The sequence below is a fragment of the Phyllostomus hastatus genome, unplaced genomic scaffold, assembly GCF_019186645.2.
Source record: "Phyllostomus hastatus isolate PE091 unplaced genomic scaffold, TTU_PhHast_1.1 phas_contig_471, whole genome shotgun sequence".
NCBI classification, from domain to species: Eukaryota; Metazoa; Chordata; class Mammalia; order Chiroptera; family Phyllostomidae; genus Phyllostomus; species Phyllostomus hastatus.
In genome coordinates, this window is record NW_025333887.1 from 566589 (window position 1) to 585663 (window position 19075).

Consider the following 19075-nt stretch of genomic DNA (forward strand, 5'->3'; position numbering starts at 1 on the left):
GCTGCCTACCGACCAGACCTGTGTCTTTAATCCCCAGTGTGTGCCCAGGCACAGCGCTTTAACGTTCCCTCCATCTCCTCTCTCACAACCTGCCCTCTCTTCTTGGACAATCCTGGAGAGAGGGAAGGCCTTTGCTTGGAAAGCACATCAGATTGAGGACCACGTTCTCAGGTGGTACCAGGGAGAGCTGCTGAACTCAAGCCCCGTGGCTGCATGCCTTATTTCCAGGTTTTGGCTAGTGACAAAATCATTAACCACACAGGGCTGTTTAATTAGACCACATTGGTGGAGGAAGGCCCTTCCAAGCGCCTTCCTTCCTCCCTGACTACTGGTTTATAGGAATCCAGAGAAGGGATGTGAGTGTCCCCTAAAGCAAACCTTGAGACAAGGGCTGATAAGCAGGTTGCTTGTGTTGGGAAGTGTTTCCAGGATGGAAGTCAGGGTGCACTCTCACTCAGGTTGGTGGGTCCTCAGAGCCGCTGGGACTTGACCTCGCTAGGAGCTGGATAGAGTGCATCTCAGAACTGCCTGTCCCAGACCTGAAAATGGGAGTGCCATACCACAAAGGACCACAAACCTGGTGGCTTAAAACAGCAGAAATGTAGCCTCTTACAGTTCTGGAGGCTCCAAATCCAAAATGAAGGTGTTGGCAGGGCCGTGCTCCCTCTTAGGGCTCTAAGGAAGGATCCTTTGTCTCTTCCTAACTTCTTGGCGGTTCTCAGCAATCTTTGTTGTTCCTTGGCTTGTAGCTGCACCACTCTAATTTTTACCTCCATCTTCACATGACGTCTTTCCTGAGTTGGACCGAAGTGAAGCAGCCGTCCATTTTTACCAGCATAATGAGATGGCCATCTGTGACCCAGGTCTGAGTGTTTCCCCCTCACCAGTCGGTCATAGGGAACTTCTTGCCATGAGTCCATAGGTGTGAGCTGAAGGGGCGTGCCAGAGTGATGGAGACAGGGGACCTGGGGTCCAGACTACCTGTCCATGTGTCTGACTTGAGCATCTGGCACCAGTTGAGCCTGGGCCTGAAGGTGCCATCTCCACTGGGTTGCTGCTCAGCCTGCCTGGCCACAAGATGTGGTGGGTTTGCCCAGTACTCAGCTCATGACAGGCAACTCATCAGAGACATTTGATGTCCCGTGATCAGGCTCTAAGTCTGTACCACAACCCAGTAGCATGAGCAACTGCTTGCTGAGTGGTGAGTACTTCTGATATGGTCTTGTGCCCAACCTTTAGGAGTCTGTGCTGGGAGCCTTCTTTTGAGGCTTCCCACAGACTCTGCACAGCACATTATCTAACACGGGCAGCTCCCTCTCTTGCAGCTTTGCTTGGTTGTGGTTGCATCATGACTCTAGCGACAGAGCAGCTTGCACTCTGCAGTCCAGGCCTTCAGAGGCCATCCCTGTGCTTCCCAAGCCCCACTCAATCAGACTTTCCACCACCTGGGTGCTCTATCCAGCATCATGCCAGATAAGTCCCTTTTCTCTCGGAAGTTGGACTCGGTTTCTCCCTAATATGAAGCCCTCTGAGAGTGTGGGAAGGAGGGAGGTCAGGAACAGTTGATGCAGGGGCAGCCACTACAATCCGAGCTCAGCAACGAGGAAGAGAGAGGGGGAGGGATGTCCCAGTGTGGCAGGAGGGTAACATGTGGTGGGCAGCATGTCTGGAGCAGAACAGGGTGCTCAGAGACAGACACAGTGAGGGCTGTCACCACCATGATCGCTGTGACCATTGTAGCATTCTTTAATCTGAAGGCCAAATGCCAAGGTGAGCCTGGCCCAGGTCCTTTTCTGAACTGGCCCTGTCCTGCCTGTGCTGCTCTCCCTCCATGCCCTGAAGTTTGGATCTGCTGAGGTTACCAGGTCACCCCACAGAGGGTTCCACTCCAACCCGCCACTGATTGCTGCAGGGAGGCCAGGAGCCCATTCTTCTATTCCCCCCACCCACCCACCAGGTGAGGTCTCGGGTCTCCCTCCAGCCCCGCCAGATGCCTGACTGGGGAGCCCTGTTTCCCAGTACTTGCTTGTGACCTTGCCCACTGGCAACCCCACGAGCGAACTCCCAGAGACACTGAAGCCAGGCCATGACCCCAAAACTCTGCCCAGCTTCTCTTCTCCGGGGACTCTTCTGTCATCCCAGAATGACAAGGTTGCTCTCTCCTAGTGTGGCTATAAGCTTTGTGTATGCTATTCCATCTTCCATGGGTTGTGCCTTTGGCAGTGGATCCAAAAAAAGGCATTGCCAAACCCAAGGTCACTTGGATTTTCTGTGTCATCATGTTCTAAGTTTTTAGTTTTGCATTTTACATTTAGGCCTGTGATCCATTTTGAGTTCATTTTTTTTGTGAGGGATAATAAGGTCTTTCTAGATTTATTTATTTATTTATTTATTTATTTATTTATTTATTTTTTGCATATGGACATCCAGTTGTTCCAGCACCATTTGTTGAAAAGATTATCCTTTCTCCATTAAATTGCCTTTGCTGACTTTGTCAAAGATCAGTTGACAGTATTTGTAAGGGTCTATTTCTGTTATTCCATTTTGCAAACCTGGAAAGAAACCTTGTTGGTGGCAGGGAGGAAGCAAATGGGAAGCCCAGTGGGCTTCTCATGTTCTGTATGAGATCATGTCCTGACTCATGGGAACATGGGTATTTGCTTTTCTAGTTTTTTTTTTAATTCAAATGCAAAAAATCAGATTACTATCTGATTACTATCCACCAACTTAGTCCATTCAAGGCCTGCTTTCATTTTATTTTAAAAATAAGCTCATTAACACCTGTAGAGCCAGGATCCAACCCCAGCACAGGACCATTACCAGAAACTTAAATACACTACCCTGCCCCCCAGATCCCCACACCCCACAGAGCCCAGCCTGCATTTGGATTTATCATTCTCTTGCTTCTAAAATTTGTGACACAATATATGTAACACAAAATCTGCCATTTTAACCACTTTTAAGTACAATTCAGGGGCATTAGTTACACTGAAAATATTCAACCATCACCGCTATATCTCAAACCCTTTAATTACCTCAAAAAGAAACTCTGTACCCATTAAATAATAGCTCCCCATTCTCCTCCTTTGGGCCCTGTTAACCTCTGTGTACTTCCTGTCTATGAATGTACCCATTCTAGATATTTCATATAAGTGGAATTGTATAATATTTGTCATTTTATAGCTGGCTTATTTCACTTAGCATAATGTTCTCAGGGTTCATCTTTGTTGTAACATGTGTCAGAACTGTATTCCTTTTGATGGCTGAATAGTGTTCCATTGTATGGAGGCCACATTCGTTTATTCAGTCATCTGTCAAAGGACACTGGGGTTGCTCCCCCCTTTTTATATAGCTTAAGTATATATTTATGTATGCCTAAAGTTATATGTTTTCCATTTAGCATAGTTGTAACTTGATGCAAAAAGTATCCTATCGGTAGTCTTCTAGGATCAGCTTTTCTCTCCTCAGTGTTATATAACAGATATTTTCTCCCATGCTGTCATTTCTGTGAAGAACATTTTGGTTGTTTCCAGTTTGTTGCTATGAACTTTTGAGTGTATGCCTCCTAGTGCAACCTAGGGAAGTTCCTCTTGCATATGTACCCAAGAGTGGAAGATATGCATATGTTCATAATTTTTTAATATTTTATTTCTTTTTAGACAGGGGAGGGAGGGAGAGAGGGAGAGAAACATCAATGTGCAAGGGAAACATTGATGGCCCACAACCCAGGCATGTGCCCTGACTGGGAATCGAACCAGCAACCCTTTGGTTTACAGGCTGGCACTTAATCCACTGAGCCATACCAGTCAGGGCTGCACATGTTCATCTTGACAGGTGAGGCCTAATTTTTTCCCAAAATAGTTGGCTCTACCAATTTATACTCCCATTAGCAATATGTAAAAAACCCCTCTGTAATATCCACAGGTTCCAGCATCCACTGGAGTTCTTGGAATGGTCCCCCTGCAGATAAGGGCTGATTACTGGGTATTTCCTTCTCCATTTGTTGAATAATTTCCTCTTTCTCCCCTGATCTGCCACCTGTGTCACATATTAAAGGAACATCTTATCTGTGAGGAGTCTGCTTAGGGCTCTCTGCTTCATCCCACTGGCCAGTTTGTCTACCCTTGTACTTCCTTGTACTAATGTCAGGCTCTGGTAATTGTCGTAGCTTTATAGTGAGTCTTATTATTTGCTAGGCAAGCCCCCACTCATTCATCTTCTTCAAGGGTGTGTTACCCCATCCTGACCTTTGCTCTTCCATAAAGCCAACAATAAACCTGATACCTAAACCTGATAAAGAGAGTGCAGAGCAAAACCAATGGACAGCTCTCACTTTTGAATAAAAGTGCAAAGTTTAAAAAAAAAGATTAGTGAGTGAACCCCAGCAATACAACAAAGAATCGAATATTCTGTATGATCAAGTAAGGTCTAGCCCAGAAATACAAGAGCGGTTCAACGTCAGGAAATCTTCACAGAATTCATTACTCAGCAGATTAGAAGAAACCTGTTGATCACATCAGTAGGCTTTGTAAGGCATTCATTCTTTTAAAAGAGTATGAACATTATAAACCCGGCTGTGAGAGACAGTGCTTTGACTGTTATGGTGATCTCACAAAAGCATATTCAGAAAAACTCAGAGACAGGTACCCTCAAGCCCCAAGCAAGTTGTGGGAGTCTCCCAAGGCAGTTAGAATTCTCCTGGAAGCTGCAGGGGACAGGCAGGCATGCAGAGTAAATCATGAGCTGCCCCACTCTCTCATATCCCAGATAAGAACAGTGCACTTTGTAAGTACAGGGTTTATTCTGAATTGGGACAGCTATATCCCTGCGCACACCAAGAGCTATAGGACCCGGGAAACATCAGGAAGAGATGGAACAGGAGCCCTGTAGGGGATATGTGCAATTAAAAGACAGCAAGCTCAGCAAAGCAGCCAATGGGCAGCACATCTCAGGAAACACCAAAACAAAGTGCACTTCTGTAAGTAAGGGATTCATCCTGAAGTAGTAACCTACAAGCCTTGCATAAAACAGGAGCCTAGAGATCTGGGATAAAGACAATGGAGACAGAGCAGAAGCCACACTGTGGGGGTGCAGTGGGGGAGGGGCAGTGAAGATATGTGAGGTATAACAGATTGGTTTAGTGCTGGCAGAGCTGAGAAACACTAAGTTATCAATATTTTCCCTGTGGTTAGTGCGTTTTGTGTCCTGTTTAAGAAGTCTTTCCCTAATGCAAAATGATATTGAGCGTAAACTGTAATTGAAAAATAAAAATAAACAACGTAAATTAATCAATTAATGCAATAAAATAAATGTGAAAAAAATGAAAAGAAATATTTCCCAACCCCGAGATCATGAACATGTTCTCCCGTTGTCTTCTACAAGTTGTTGTGTATAATGTCAAGCAGTGAAGATTTTTTTCAAAAAAAAAAGCCAGACTCTTCCAGGCCGACGATGCATGGAACATTTTCTAGAGTCTTTTTTCTCCCTCCAGGGTCTTATTGCAAGGTCCAGGTTGGGTTTTTTTTTTTTCCAGTTACAGGACCAGTTTTTTTTTTTTTAGTACTAATTTTAGGGAGAGGGAGAAATATCAGTTTGTTGTTCCTCTTTTTTTAAAAAAATTTATTTATTTTTAGTTGTTTTTTTTTTATAGAGAGGGGAAGGGAATGAGAGAAGGAGAGAAACATCAATGTGTGGTTGTGTCTCACACATCCCCTACTGGGGACCTGGGCTGCAACCCAGGCATGTGCCCTGACTGGGAATCGAACCAGCAACCTTTTGGTTCGCAGGCCCACGCTCAATCCAATGAGCTACACCAGCCAGGGCCGTTGCTCCTCTTATTGATGCATTCATTCATTGGTTGATTCTTGTATGTGCCCTGACCCAGCATCGAACCTCAGTGTATCTGACAAGGCTCTAATCCACCCAGCAGCCTGGCCAGGGCCAGGTTAGTTTTACCGACTATTCTTTTTAACAAAGCCAGGAAGCCTACCAAAGTACTCCCTTCTTTTATTTTTTTTTAAGATTTTATTTATTTTTAGAGAGAAGGGAAAGGAGGGAGAAAGAGAAAGAAACATCAATGTGTGGTTGCCTCTCACATGTCTCTTACCAGGCATCTGGCCTGCAACCCAGGCATGTACCCTGACTGGGAATTGAACTGGCGACCGTTTGGTTCATAGGTCAGCATTCAGTCCACTGAGCCACACCAGCCAGGGCCTCCCTTCCTTTATTTATTATTACTTTTAAAGATTTTATTTATTTAATTTTAGAGAGAAGGGAAGGGAGGGAGAAAGAGAGGGAGAGAAACATCAATATGTGGTTGCCTCTCCCGTGTCCCCCACGAGAGACCTGGCCCACAACCCAGGCATGTGCCCTGACTGGGAATCGAACCAGCAACCCTTTGGTTCACAGCCCATGCTCAATCCACTGAGCTACGCCTGCCAGGGCCCTTCCTTTAAAAAGTACATTGCATTGAAAGCATCGCAGGTTCGATTCCCAGTCAGGACACATGCCTGGGTTGCAGGCCACGTCCCCAGTGGGGGCCATGTGAGAGGCAACCACACATTGATGTTTCTCTCTCTCTCTTTCTGCCCCCCTCTCCTTCTCTAAAAATAAATAAATAAAATCTTTTAAAAAAGTACATTGCATTGAGGTGCAAGTCCTTTTGGGGGCGGGGCATTTGCTTATACTTATTGGGTTGTAAAAAAAATAATATAAACAGAGCCACTTACAAATGGAGTTAGAAATGCCATGCCAGAGGAACTGCCTTGCTTGTCTTATGCCTCAGACCTTTGCAATGTTAAAACAGGGCAAAATAACCTTTGGACAGGGCCTAGGGCAACCTTGTGTTTCAAAGGACTATTTGCAGACCTAACATGAAAGCAGATATTATGACTACTGGACTGAAAACTAAAAACATTGTTTAGTATGAGCATCACATTGTTTAGTTATCTGCATCGGTAGTAACATCTCCTTTCTAACTCCTTCCCCGTCTCATAAATACCCATCACCTTTGACTCCTCATCAGAACACTATCTGGGCTTCTGCCTGAATGAATGAGTCTGGAATAAATACTTATGCCTCTCACTTTGCCCTTTGGTGTTTAGGTTAACAAGGTCTTGGGCACTTTTAAATTTTAAGGGAAGCCCTAAGAAATTCTTAGAATCCGATCACAATTCCTTCCAGGAGTAAATGCACACCGAGCTTCTGGGGAGGGGATATTATCGGTGCTCTCACTTTTACAACTGTCCACTTTTGAGGACAGTCCCTTCTGAGGACAGAGGCATTTGTTCATCGTTATCAGGGCTTGCCTCTTGTAAATTCTAAGGGGGCACTGGAAATTTTTGGAGCCAGATCACAATTGCTTCCCCACGTAAATTAATCTGGTGATTGCCTGGGAAGAAGAACTGATCCCTCTTCTCCTTTCTGCCTCGAATCCCACCATCTCTTGCACAGATCTTGGCTGTAGTCCCCAACGAATATCTCTTTGGTTTCTGCACCTCCCCCACTGACCGCCTCCCCCACCCAGCCTGCTTTTGCAAATGCATCTCCATCCTTGGAAAGAGGTGTAGGGGGCGGAATTCTCCACCCTCTTGAGGCCTTTCTCTGGCTGGGCCTAAAAATTAAACTGACTGACGTAAGACATATTAACAGGAGGAAAACGTGCACGTTTTATTAAATTTTCACATGTACATGACAGCCTTCAGAAGAGAATGGAGATCCAAAGGTATGACTAAAGCAGGAAGCTTTTATACCTTTTAGACAAAGAAATGATGAATTTGTGAAGAATGGACAAGACAAAGGGGTCTGGGCTACGGGTGGTCCATGGTGAAGTAACTAGGAACATAAGGGTGAGTTTAGCAATGTCTGTACAGATTTCAGGACTCCAATTCCCTGTTCCTGGTGACAGCTATGTCCTCCTTCCTCCTGGTACAGGGAGGGCACCTTTCACGGGGAATTTTATCTCCTGCTTTGAGGAAGAAAAAGGAGGATCCTCTTTGCACTTGCTGTTTCTTACAAGCCTTTAATTCAAACTAACCAATATGGCAAAGTGGCCAATTTAGGGGTGACATACTCTTGCTTCAGGGGCTTCTTAGGCATTGGACTTAGGTTCTTGGTTACACGGATGTGTTCAGTTTGTGAAAATTCATCAAGCTGTATATTTATGATTTTACACTTTTCTATCTGTATGCTTTCATAAAAGTTCACTTACATTCTTTCCTCCATCTGGATATTTAGTTGATACAGCTCCAATTAATGAAAAGTTGCTCTTCCCCCCATTGCTGTGAAGGGTGTTGGGGAAATATAATTAAAAACAAAATCTTCCCAACCCAGAACACCTGCTTTCTCCACAAAAGCAGAAAAGAGGAAAACAACTGTGTCACTGAATAAGCATGAAACCAGAACAAGGCGTGCACGACAGACCACCACCTGAAGGGGTGCAAAGACACGAAGAAGTCTCACTCTCTACAGAGCCGGGGAGACACTTGCCATTCCAATACGGTTGTTTCGCTATTTGGAGCCTGGCATCCATTCAAGTCAGACCCATGTCCTCCCAGGAAACGGGGTATCCGGAGGTATCTCCCTTGATTACATTTCAAAAAGAGGTTTCCAGGTCCTTGAGGGGAGAAAACATTCCCGAGTTGAGAGAATGGCCCAAAGCTTATTTACCATGAAAAAAATTTACATACATTTGAAAAGACAAAGGAAGAAGTTCTGCATTAAAAGGTTGAGAGGGAGGAAGTCTCATGCTTTATTTTCTACAGGGAGAATTAAAGCTCTTATTTTTAATTTGCATTTGCCCTTACAATCACTTCCCTGTGTTACTATGAAATAGTAACTTTACAATATTAATTCTGTTGTTTTGACCTTTTTCTAGGCAAGGTGCAGATGCTTAAATAGCCACCAAGTAAAATACAAAGCAAAATAACACAAAATTACAATAGGATGAATTTTAAAATTCAGTATATTTGCCTTGGGAAAATAACCTTTAAATATATCATATATCATGCCTATGTTGAGGCTTAAATCAGATTCCTAGTCAGCAATTTGTGGACATTTTTCTTCATACATGAATTTTACTATCTGTTGTGACATTTTTATTACTTGAGCTTTCAAACAGTTAACTATTTTAGTAGTATTTTTAAGTTCTTATACAATCCAAGTCTAGAGTACCTTAACTCTCGAGTTTAGTAGTTTAAATTTTTAAGTTTTTCTTCTAAGGCCCAATAAATTTCTCCTGAGTTGTTATCAAATATAAGTATCATCATATTTACATGAAAATTTAGTAATTGTTCCATTTTCTCAAATAATGTGTCTCAGATGTGAAATACAAAAACACTTAAAGAGAAAACCATGGGCCCCAAATGGCATCCCTCCTGCTAAAAGCTCATGATACCAAACCCAGTTTTGATACTTCATCTAATTGCAGTTTCAACTTCTCCCAGAAACATCATCTTAATCAACCAGTCTGGAATTTACTGGTCAAGCACCGGTTGGGTACACTGTCACCTGGGCCTCTCCATTTCCTGCCCAGCCCCCACACCCCCGCAATAGAAAGAAGAGGACCTAGAGGGCATTATGCTAAGTGAAATAAAGCAGAGACAGACAAGTACCATTTGACCTCATTCACATGTGGAAGCTAAAAAAAAATAAAATAGCCCTGGCTTTTGTGGCTCAGCGAATTGAGTGCCAGCCTACAAAACAAAAGGTCGCCAGTTTGATTCCCAGTCAGGGCACATCCCTGGGTTATAGGCCAGGTCCCCAGTGGCGGGGGGATGGTGAGAGACAACCAATCGATGTTTCTCTTCCTCTCTTTCTCCCTCCCTTCCCCTCTCTCTAAAAATTAATAAATAAACTAGTTTTAAAAAATTTTAAACACAAAATAAATGAATGAACAAACTAAAACAGACCCATAGACATAGAGAACAAGTGTGGTTGCCAAAGGTGAGGGGGGTGGGGCATGGAAATGTTCTTTAAATTAAATAAATAAGAAAAGTAGAAGAAAGCTAAAACAATATAATAAATATAGAGTGACAATTATTATGTATACATCCGTATAACAACAAAATAAGATACATTAGTTATTTTAAATGTGATAACAGGAAACCACCTATTAAAATTTACTATCCATCATATTAGGTTAAAAGGAAAAAATGAAATGTATGCTATTTAGAAGAAACACATTTAAAAGAAACAAGGATAATAAAAGCGATGGGTAAATACAACACATAAACCAAAGAACACAGGCAAGGCAATATTCATATCTGATGTATCAAGTAACATACCTAGTATCAAGTAACATGAAATTTAGTATTAAAACAACAAATAGAATAAAAAGGATAAAATATACAACTGATAAAAAAGGATGGTCAGTAATAGAACAAAAGCCACTTTCTCAGGCCCTCTTTCCCAGAGCTGGCTGGACCCTATAAAGCTTGACTGATGCTAATTGTTTTATAAGCCTTTATCCTCAGGACTAGAAAATTACTGGAAGCGCCCTGAAGGCACAGAGGCTCCAGGAATTTACGAAAGATGACATACCAGACCCTGACACCTGGAGGACCGGACCCCGCACCCAAAGATAACATCGAAACAAGTTGCAGCCCAACTGCAACATCCTGCTTAACCCAAGTCACTGACCACCCTAACAGTCAGAAAGGTATATGCATTCAAAAAAAAAGAAGAAGAAGAAGAAAGAAGGGAGGAAGGAGGGAAGGAAACGTATATGTGCCAAATTGCACAATGGCTAAAGTTATAAATCCATAGCAAAGTAAAAAGAGAAATTTATTGTTACAAAAATAAAAAGAAAGAAGAGGCAATCTGCATGATAAAAAACCCTTATCTTCCTCCGTCTCTCCAAAAAGACAATGTGGGGGTGGGGCACCACAAGGTCAATCCCTTCTTTTCTTTTGTTAATAGCTCCCTTGCTCCAATCTTCTTTCTGCAACAACCATCCGTTTTGTAAACATCCCATATTCCCCCCAACCCCTCCAGCACCCTTCTTTGCTGAATAGGATGCTGCCTGGTTCAGTAACTGGTTTTTTTAGTAATTGTTTAAGAAAGCCAATTAGATCTTCACATTTACTCTGTTGAATTTTTTTTTAAACAACACCAATGCCATCATCTAGTCTTATTATGAAGCACCGGTTACCAATAGAACTTGCGGTTTTCAGAGTACACAGTAATATTTGTTATTACTCTTGGGACAAACCCATCCTATAGGCCATTTTTTTTCTTGCATCATTCCAAATCAACAGTCGTATTATTATAAGGTTAAGTCAATTACACCTTCCTGAACAACAGCCAACCTTTGCTTATCCATCTATACTGGGACTGGGGGAGCTTGTTTCCTGAGGTTAGTCAAGTGACATTAGACTTGTCTTCTGCAGTATCTGTTTGTAAATTCCAGATTTCTGTTTGTCTATTAATTAGATGCTTTCCTTTTCTACACCATCCTTTAATCTCTTCTGGAAGTCATGGTTCCAATACTTAATTGTTTCCTTTTAAGGAAACAATGAACAGTCCTGTAACTTTCAACTAATAATGATATTTTAGAGCTGTTTTACTTATTTATTTTTAGAGCTCTTTTTTAAAAAAAGTTTTTACTTATGTATTTTTAGGGAGAGGGGAAGGGAGAGAGAAAGAGAGGGAGAGAAACATCAATGTGTAGTTGCCTCTCACAGGCCCCCCACCAGGGACCTGGCCCACAACCTAGGCATGTGCCCTGACTGGGAATCAAACCAGCAACCCTTTAGTTTGCAGGCCAGCACTCAATCCACTGAGCTACACCAGCCACGGCAGCTTTGTCTAATTTTTAAAAAGATGAGTGGCAAAGTTGTAGGCCATCTTAACACAGTAGGTTACAAAACATTGGCCAATGAGTATTTTAGAGTTTGAGTGGTTAGATCCTGGAAGTAGAAATAAAATGACTTTTTTTTTTGTCTGATTTCAATGCTCTGGGAAACCAAAAGCAGAAGTCGTGTTTATTAAGGGAATCTACCATTGCCTGACCAGTGGCTTTTGAAGAGGGCAAGACTTGGGGCCCTCATAACACAACACACACCATAGCTAAACAAAATCTCTTACCTTTTACAAATAGTAGTTCTATGAAATTCAGCTGCTACCAGGTTCCCAGTAAAGTTGGTCAGGGAAAACTTCCTGTGCTTACCTTTGCAGTGGCCTCCAGGCAGTTCTGCTGATAAATGGCACACATCTTTGATATGTTTGGAATAATTTCATTTATTTAGTGAGTATAGTAAGAGTCTAGTGCTTTTAAAATTCCTCTCTTACTCAGATGAGTTTTATACAACAACACAAACCAGGCAAATAGGGAATGGTTTGTTAGGGAATTCCCACAGCTCAGACTCCTTATGCCACCCCTTTTACTCGCCTATTTCCTTCTGTGGAGTTTGTTGTTTTTGAACAAACAGAAGCTTCTTATTGTATTCGGAGTGGCTTCTATGTTTGCAATGTTTACCTCTAGCAGGACAATCCTCGCCTTTAGAAACCTTATCTTTTTGGTCTGTGTGAGCTCTAAAACACTATGCAGCTACCCCCTATTATTTGCAGGGATGCGTTCCAAGACCCCCAGTAGATGCCTGAACCTGCGGGTAATACCAAAGCACGTGTGTGTGTGTGTGTGTGTGTGTACACACAGCACTGTTTTCCCTGTGCATACATACCTATTATAAAGTTTAATTTATAAATTACACAGATTAACAACAGTAACTGATAATGAAAAAGAACAATTATAACAATATATAGTAAAAAAAGTTATATGATAGACTTTGGGGCTATTATAAAGTAAAATAAGGGTGGTGTATTTTATCAGTCAATCTGATAACTGAGATGGTTACTAAGTGACTTACAGGCAGGGAACATAGACAGTGTGGAGACGCTGGACAAAGGGATGAGCCACATCCCAGAAGGGACAGGGAGGGAAGGTGAGAGATTCCATCCCACTAGTCAGCATGGTATGCATGTTAAACCTGTGAATTGTTCATTTCTGGAATTTTCCAATATTTTTGGATCGATCGTGGTTGACCACGGGTAACTGAAACTTCAGAAAGTGATACTGCAGGTACAAGAGGGCTACTCTACTGACATGCGAGCAGGCAGTTACTCTATAAGGCCTCTGACAAATCAACTGTCAGTTTTTCCATGATATTTTAGTTTCTGAGGAATTTAGAAATTCTCTAATTTTTTCAAATTCATCCTGTAGTATGACAGACACCAAACATATATTTATTATTTACACTTTATATATAGTGTATATATAATATATAAAACACATGACTTTTTTAAAGATTTTATTTATTTTTAAAGAGAAGGGAAGAAAGGGAGGAGAAAGTGAGGGAGAGAAACATGAATGTGTGGCTGCCTCCTACTCACCCCTCACTGGGAATCCAGCCCGAAACCCAGGCATGCGTTCTGACTGGGTATGGAACCGGTGACCTTTCACTTCACAGGCTGGCACTCAATCCACTAAGCCACATCAGCCAGGGCAACACATATGTTCATTTTAAGTTCAGAATCAAGAATTGCAGCTCTAGTCACTACCATTATCTCAACTTGTTGTGCAGACCTAACTCCAGATGGAGCATGAACCTCCATGGCTTTATGACAAATCCCTACAGCACAGAAAGCCACTTTTACCCAAGCACATGACCCATGAGTAAACATCATCAGATGTGCAATATGAACAGGAATATCAGATGAATCAGGTTGGGATTTTCAGTTTGGAACCCCAAAGTGGGAGGAGAGACTAGAAGCCAATTGGAGTTGTTCACAGGCCTCTTCTGGACAAACCGGAGTTCATGCAACTGCTCCATCAGAGGTTTGGTCTCCTCTGCAAAAGCTGGAATGAATCCACAGCCGATGATACGTTACTAGTCCCAAAATTGTCTGATTTCTTTCTTAGTAGCAGTAGTAGGCTATTTTATCTGCAAAGTGGGCTGCCTCCTTAGACTGTCATACTCTACGGCCTGCGACTGATGCCCTAAGTATCTTATTTCAGTTTAGCAACACAGCGATGTGTCTACTGAGACTTGTCTCCCTGTCCAGGCAGAAACTGTAAGAAAGTCAAAGTGTTAGTTATCCACCTCTCTTTAGTTTCTGAGCTACTAGCAAGTCATCTACATTCTGAATAACCATAGATTTCTCTCTCTGGTGGGACATATCTCTCTACGTTTTCCTGTACATGACTAGAGAAAAGAATAGGAGAGTGCAAAACCCTTGAGGAGTCCTTTGCTGTAAATATTTGACTTTTTCCATAAGCAAAAGCAAACAATTTAGAGTCACCTCCTAGGGGAACAGAAAGAAAGAAAAGAGAAGACAGAACACAGACAGATATGGAGAAAAACTATTGCAGACGACGGTACTGGAGTCAGAATAGTTGCAGGGATTGATGAAGCATCAGATTTATTTACTTCTTTAAATTCTTGTACAAATCTGCCCTGGCTGGTGTGGCTCAATGGACTGAATGCTGACTTGTGAACCAAAGGATTGCTGGTTCGATTCCTAGTCAGGGCACATGCCTCAGTTGCAGGCTAGGTCCCCAGTGTGGGCTGTGTGAGAGGCAACCACACACTGATGTTTCTCTCCCTTGTTTTATCTCTCCCTTCCCTTCTGTCTAAAAATAAATACATAAAATCTTTTTTAAAAATTCTCATACAAATCTGTACAGTGGTTGATCATGTTTATTAAGTTTACCTTCTGTTATGGTCTGAATGTTTCTGTTCTCCCAAATTCCTAATCCCAATGGGATGGTGTTTGGAGGTGGAGACCTTAGTAGGTAATTAGGTTTAGATGAGGTCATAAGGGTAAGACCCTTATAAGGGATTAGTGCCCTTCTAAGAAGAGAAAGCTAGAAATCTGTTTGTTTTCACCAAGAAGCACTATGGGAGCACATAGCGAGTAGGCAGCCATGTGTAGGAAGCAAGCTTTCACCAGGAACCAAATTGGCTGGCACCCTGATCTTAGACTTTCAGCTTCCTGCACTGAGAGAAATAAAGCTCTGTTGTTGAAGCCCTCTTCCCACCTGGCCCTGGCCTGGTCCCGTCTATGGTATTTTATTATAGCAGCCCAAGCAGACTAAAGCATCTTTCTTCTTTATTAGAAGTGTAAGAGTAGTAGAGGGCAAATGTCTTATTAAAATTATCCCTTGTTTTTCTAATTCTTGTATAACGGGTTTTATTCCTTCTGCTAGAGCTCTTGACAAAGGATATTGTTTTACACATGACTATGGTTTATCCCTTTAGTAAACTATTTTTATTTGTTCTATATTGTGAACTTAACTAGCATCTTTATTCTCTAGGGCCCCAAAAGATGCAGCAATTTGTTTCAGCTTGGGGTGCTTCTCCAGCACAGAACGAGGTGGCCACTCTCTGCCATCCCCATTTTCTTTCAGAAGGCACAGAGTGACCAAATCAGGTGACTTTTCTCCCACGAGCTCCACAGACACTCCCTCCAGAGGGCAGACTCTGGCAGCCTCTAAGTTGCACAGCAGGCGTCTCCCCAGCAGGTTTCTGGGACACTTGGGAGAAGTAAGGAAACACATTGTTCCCCAAAGAGCCTATCTGTGTGGGGACCATGGAGAGAAAGGAACAATAGAAGGCTGACTGAGATATCAGCAACCTGTGTTCATGGCAAGTGAGACATTTCCCAGGAAGCTTCACAATAAGCATTGGGATCTACCAGAAAAGGCAAGGATTAATGTAGCTTAAGGAAGCATATTGACACATAGCTTCCCCAGTTCCTACCTCTGAGATTCCCTCAGTCTGTGATTTTTGAGCCTCATTGCCAAGTCTTTCCTAGCTAAGAGCCTTGTTCTTCTAGGTTCTCCTGATTTTCCTGTCCCTGAAATTCCTGCCTACCCCAATCTCTTTCTACAATCCCTCTTTCAACATTCTACCCTTTTGCCATCCTTTTACCTTCCCCCCTCTCATAAGTTGGTCAGAGTAGAGACATCACTCCTTTAGGAAAGAGTGCTAACTGAACAACTGACATAGCAGTATTTTTGTTTCTTGTTTGCCTTCCTCTAGAGTTCCCCAAACTTGGTAGCTACTATTATGTTTGAGTAATAGTCAGTCCTGGACATCTTCCCACCTTCTTCCTAATTTGAGTTTTGAGAATCAAGACAAAGGTGTGATTCTGAAAGGTCAGAGGGTAATTTCAACCTACCCTTAGATCTATCGCAATAATATTTGAGAAACAAAAATCCTCAACAAAACTGCCCTGGCTGGTGTGGCTCAGTGGATTGAGCGCTGGACTGAAAACCAGTTTAATTCCCAGTCAGGGCACATGCCTAGGTTGCCAGCCAGATCCCCACTTGGGGGCGTGTGAGAGGCAACCACACATTGATGCTTTTCTCCCTCTGTTTCTCCCTCCCTTTCCCTCTCTAAAAATAAATAAATAAAATCTTAAAAGAATTCCTCAACAAACCATGGATGAAATTGATGAGGGACTCATTGTCTTTCCAGTATGTTGCTGCAGGTTTTCCCAGCTCACCTTTACCAAAAGTCTTCAAGTATGGCCACCAGCTCCCCCTCTTCATGGGTCTCTAATGCCTTTAGTTCTTCAGAGTTGTGGGAGATAATGAACAGTTGGCTTTGCCTGGCCACCATACCCCTTGATGTAGTGTCTGGACCAACATGCTTGCTCCAGCAAATGACTAAAGACTTTTGGTTAAAGAATTGCATGCAGTAGCCAATGCATATCCCCATGCATAGGGCCATAAATTGAAAACATGCTGCCAAGTGCTTCTGCCAACTTCTGGTTTTAAATAGATAACATCAACTGGTAAGGAAGGCGAGTGGATGACACTAGACCCCTAATAGCTTCTTAGTGTCATCAGCTTTGCTGGCCATCCAAATACAAAGGAGTTGGGGGGTTTTTTACATTGAGGCAAGAAAAAGGTAAAACTATATGTCCCTTTGATCTTCTTTCCAATATTGACATCCATCAGCTTAACACCTTGTTAATAACAGACAATAAGAAAATCTCCCAGTGCTTGGAAACTGAACAACATACTTCTCAACAATCCATGGGTCAAAGAAGTTTCAAGGGAAATTTAAAAAAATACTCCGAACTGAATGGAAGTGAAAATACAACATAGCAAAATGGGCGAGACACAGCTAAAACAATTCTGAGAGGGAAATTTTATACACTACATGCATACATATGAAAAGAGGACAAGTCTCAAATAAAAAACCTGAGCTCTCACTTAAAAAAACTAGAAAAAGAAGAGCAAAATGAACCTAAAGCTAGCATAAGGAAGGAAACTAAAGATAAGACCAGAAATCAAGGACATAGGAAGCAGAAAAATAATAGAGAAAATCAATGAAATGAAGATCTGCTTGTTTGAAAACATCAATTAAAACTGAAATAGGGGAGCCCTAGCCAGTGTAAGGCTAGGTTGGTTGGAGCGTCATCCAGTAAACTGAAAGGTTGGAAAGGTCTTGGGTTCAATTTCCAGTCAGGGTCGCCCCCCCCCCAGTTCAGGTGCATGTGGAAGGCAACTGATGATGTTTCTCTCTCATATCAATATTTCTGTCCCTCTCTCCCCCTCCCTTCTTCTCCTCTCTCTCTAAAAAAAATCAATAACAATTTTTAGCCCTAGCTGGTGTGGCTCAGTGGATTGAGCACTGGCCTGAGAACCAAAGGGTCTCCGGCTCAATTCCCAGTCAAGGCACATGCCTGAGTTGTGGGCCAGATCCCCAATAGGGGGTGCTCGAGACACAAGTACACATTAATGTTTCTCTCCCTCTCTTCCTCCCTCCCTTCCCCTTAGTCTAAAAAAATAAATACAATCTTTAAAAAAAATCCCAGCAAGATTTCTTGTAGATTTAGATCGTATTATTCAAAAATTTATATTGAAAGACAAAGAAATTAGAAGCTACAACACTTTTTTGTAAAGAAGAATAGAGTGAAAAGAATCAGTCTACCCAATTTCAAGACTTATTATACAGCTATAGCAATAGAGACAGTGTGTTATTGGCAGGGAAAAACACATACATCAATTGAACATAATAGAGAACCTAGATATATACCCAACTGATTTTTGGCAAAGGTGCAAAAGTAATTCAATGGAGTAAGGAAAGGGTTTGAAGCAATTGCCCTGGAGCAACTGGACATCCATCTGCAGGCAAACAAACAAACAAACAAACAACAACAACAACAACAAAAAGAACCTACAACTCTCATCCTAACCTTACATCTTATACAAAAATTAACTCAAAATGTATCCTGGACATAAATGTAAAATTTTCAAGGGGGAAAAAGAAAGCCTTCAGGACCTAAGGCTAGGCAAAGAATTGTTAAATCTGAAAGCAACAGCATGATCTACACAAGGAAACATTGTTTATTAGACTTTATTAGACTTAATTAGAATTAAAAGGCTTTGCTTTTGAAAGAGTTTGTTAAGTAAGAGAATGGAAAGACAAGCTACAGACTTGGAGAAAATACTTACAAATCACATATCTGAGAAAGGATGAGTATTGTGAATATATAAAGAACTCAAAACCTAACAGTAAGAACGAACAAACAATTTAATTAGAAAATGGACAAAAACATGAACAGACATTTCACTAAAGAGGATGTGCAGATGGCCAATAAGCATATAGAAAGATGTTAGCCATCATTATCCACTAGGAAAATGCAAACTAAAACTACATTGAGATATTGCCACATGCCTATCAGGATAGCTAAACTAAAAAAAAAAAATAGTGATAATACCAAATGCTGGTGAGGATGCAGAGAATAGGGTCACTCATACAGGGTTGATGGGAAAGTAAAATGTAACTGCCACTTTCAAAGACAGTCTGGCATTCCCTATAAAACTAAACATGCAATTACCATATGGCCCAGCAGTTGTACTTCCCAACATTTATTCTAGAGAAGTGAAGACTTATGATCACACAAAAATCTGTACATGAATAGCAGCTTTATCCATAATAGCCTAAAACAGCAAACAACACAGATGTCCTTCAGTGCATAATTGGTTAAAGAGTATTATTTACTTGTTTATTTTTAGAGAGCGGGGCAGGGAGAGAGAAAAAGAGGGAGTGAAACATCAATA

General features: G+C 41.9%; 1 pseudogene; it reads right to left on the reverse strand.

The window, feature by feature from the left end:
* Nucleotides 1–19075, reverse strand: part of LOC123823085 — a 35572-nt pseudogene that overhangs the window by 872 nt on the left and 15625 nt on the right.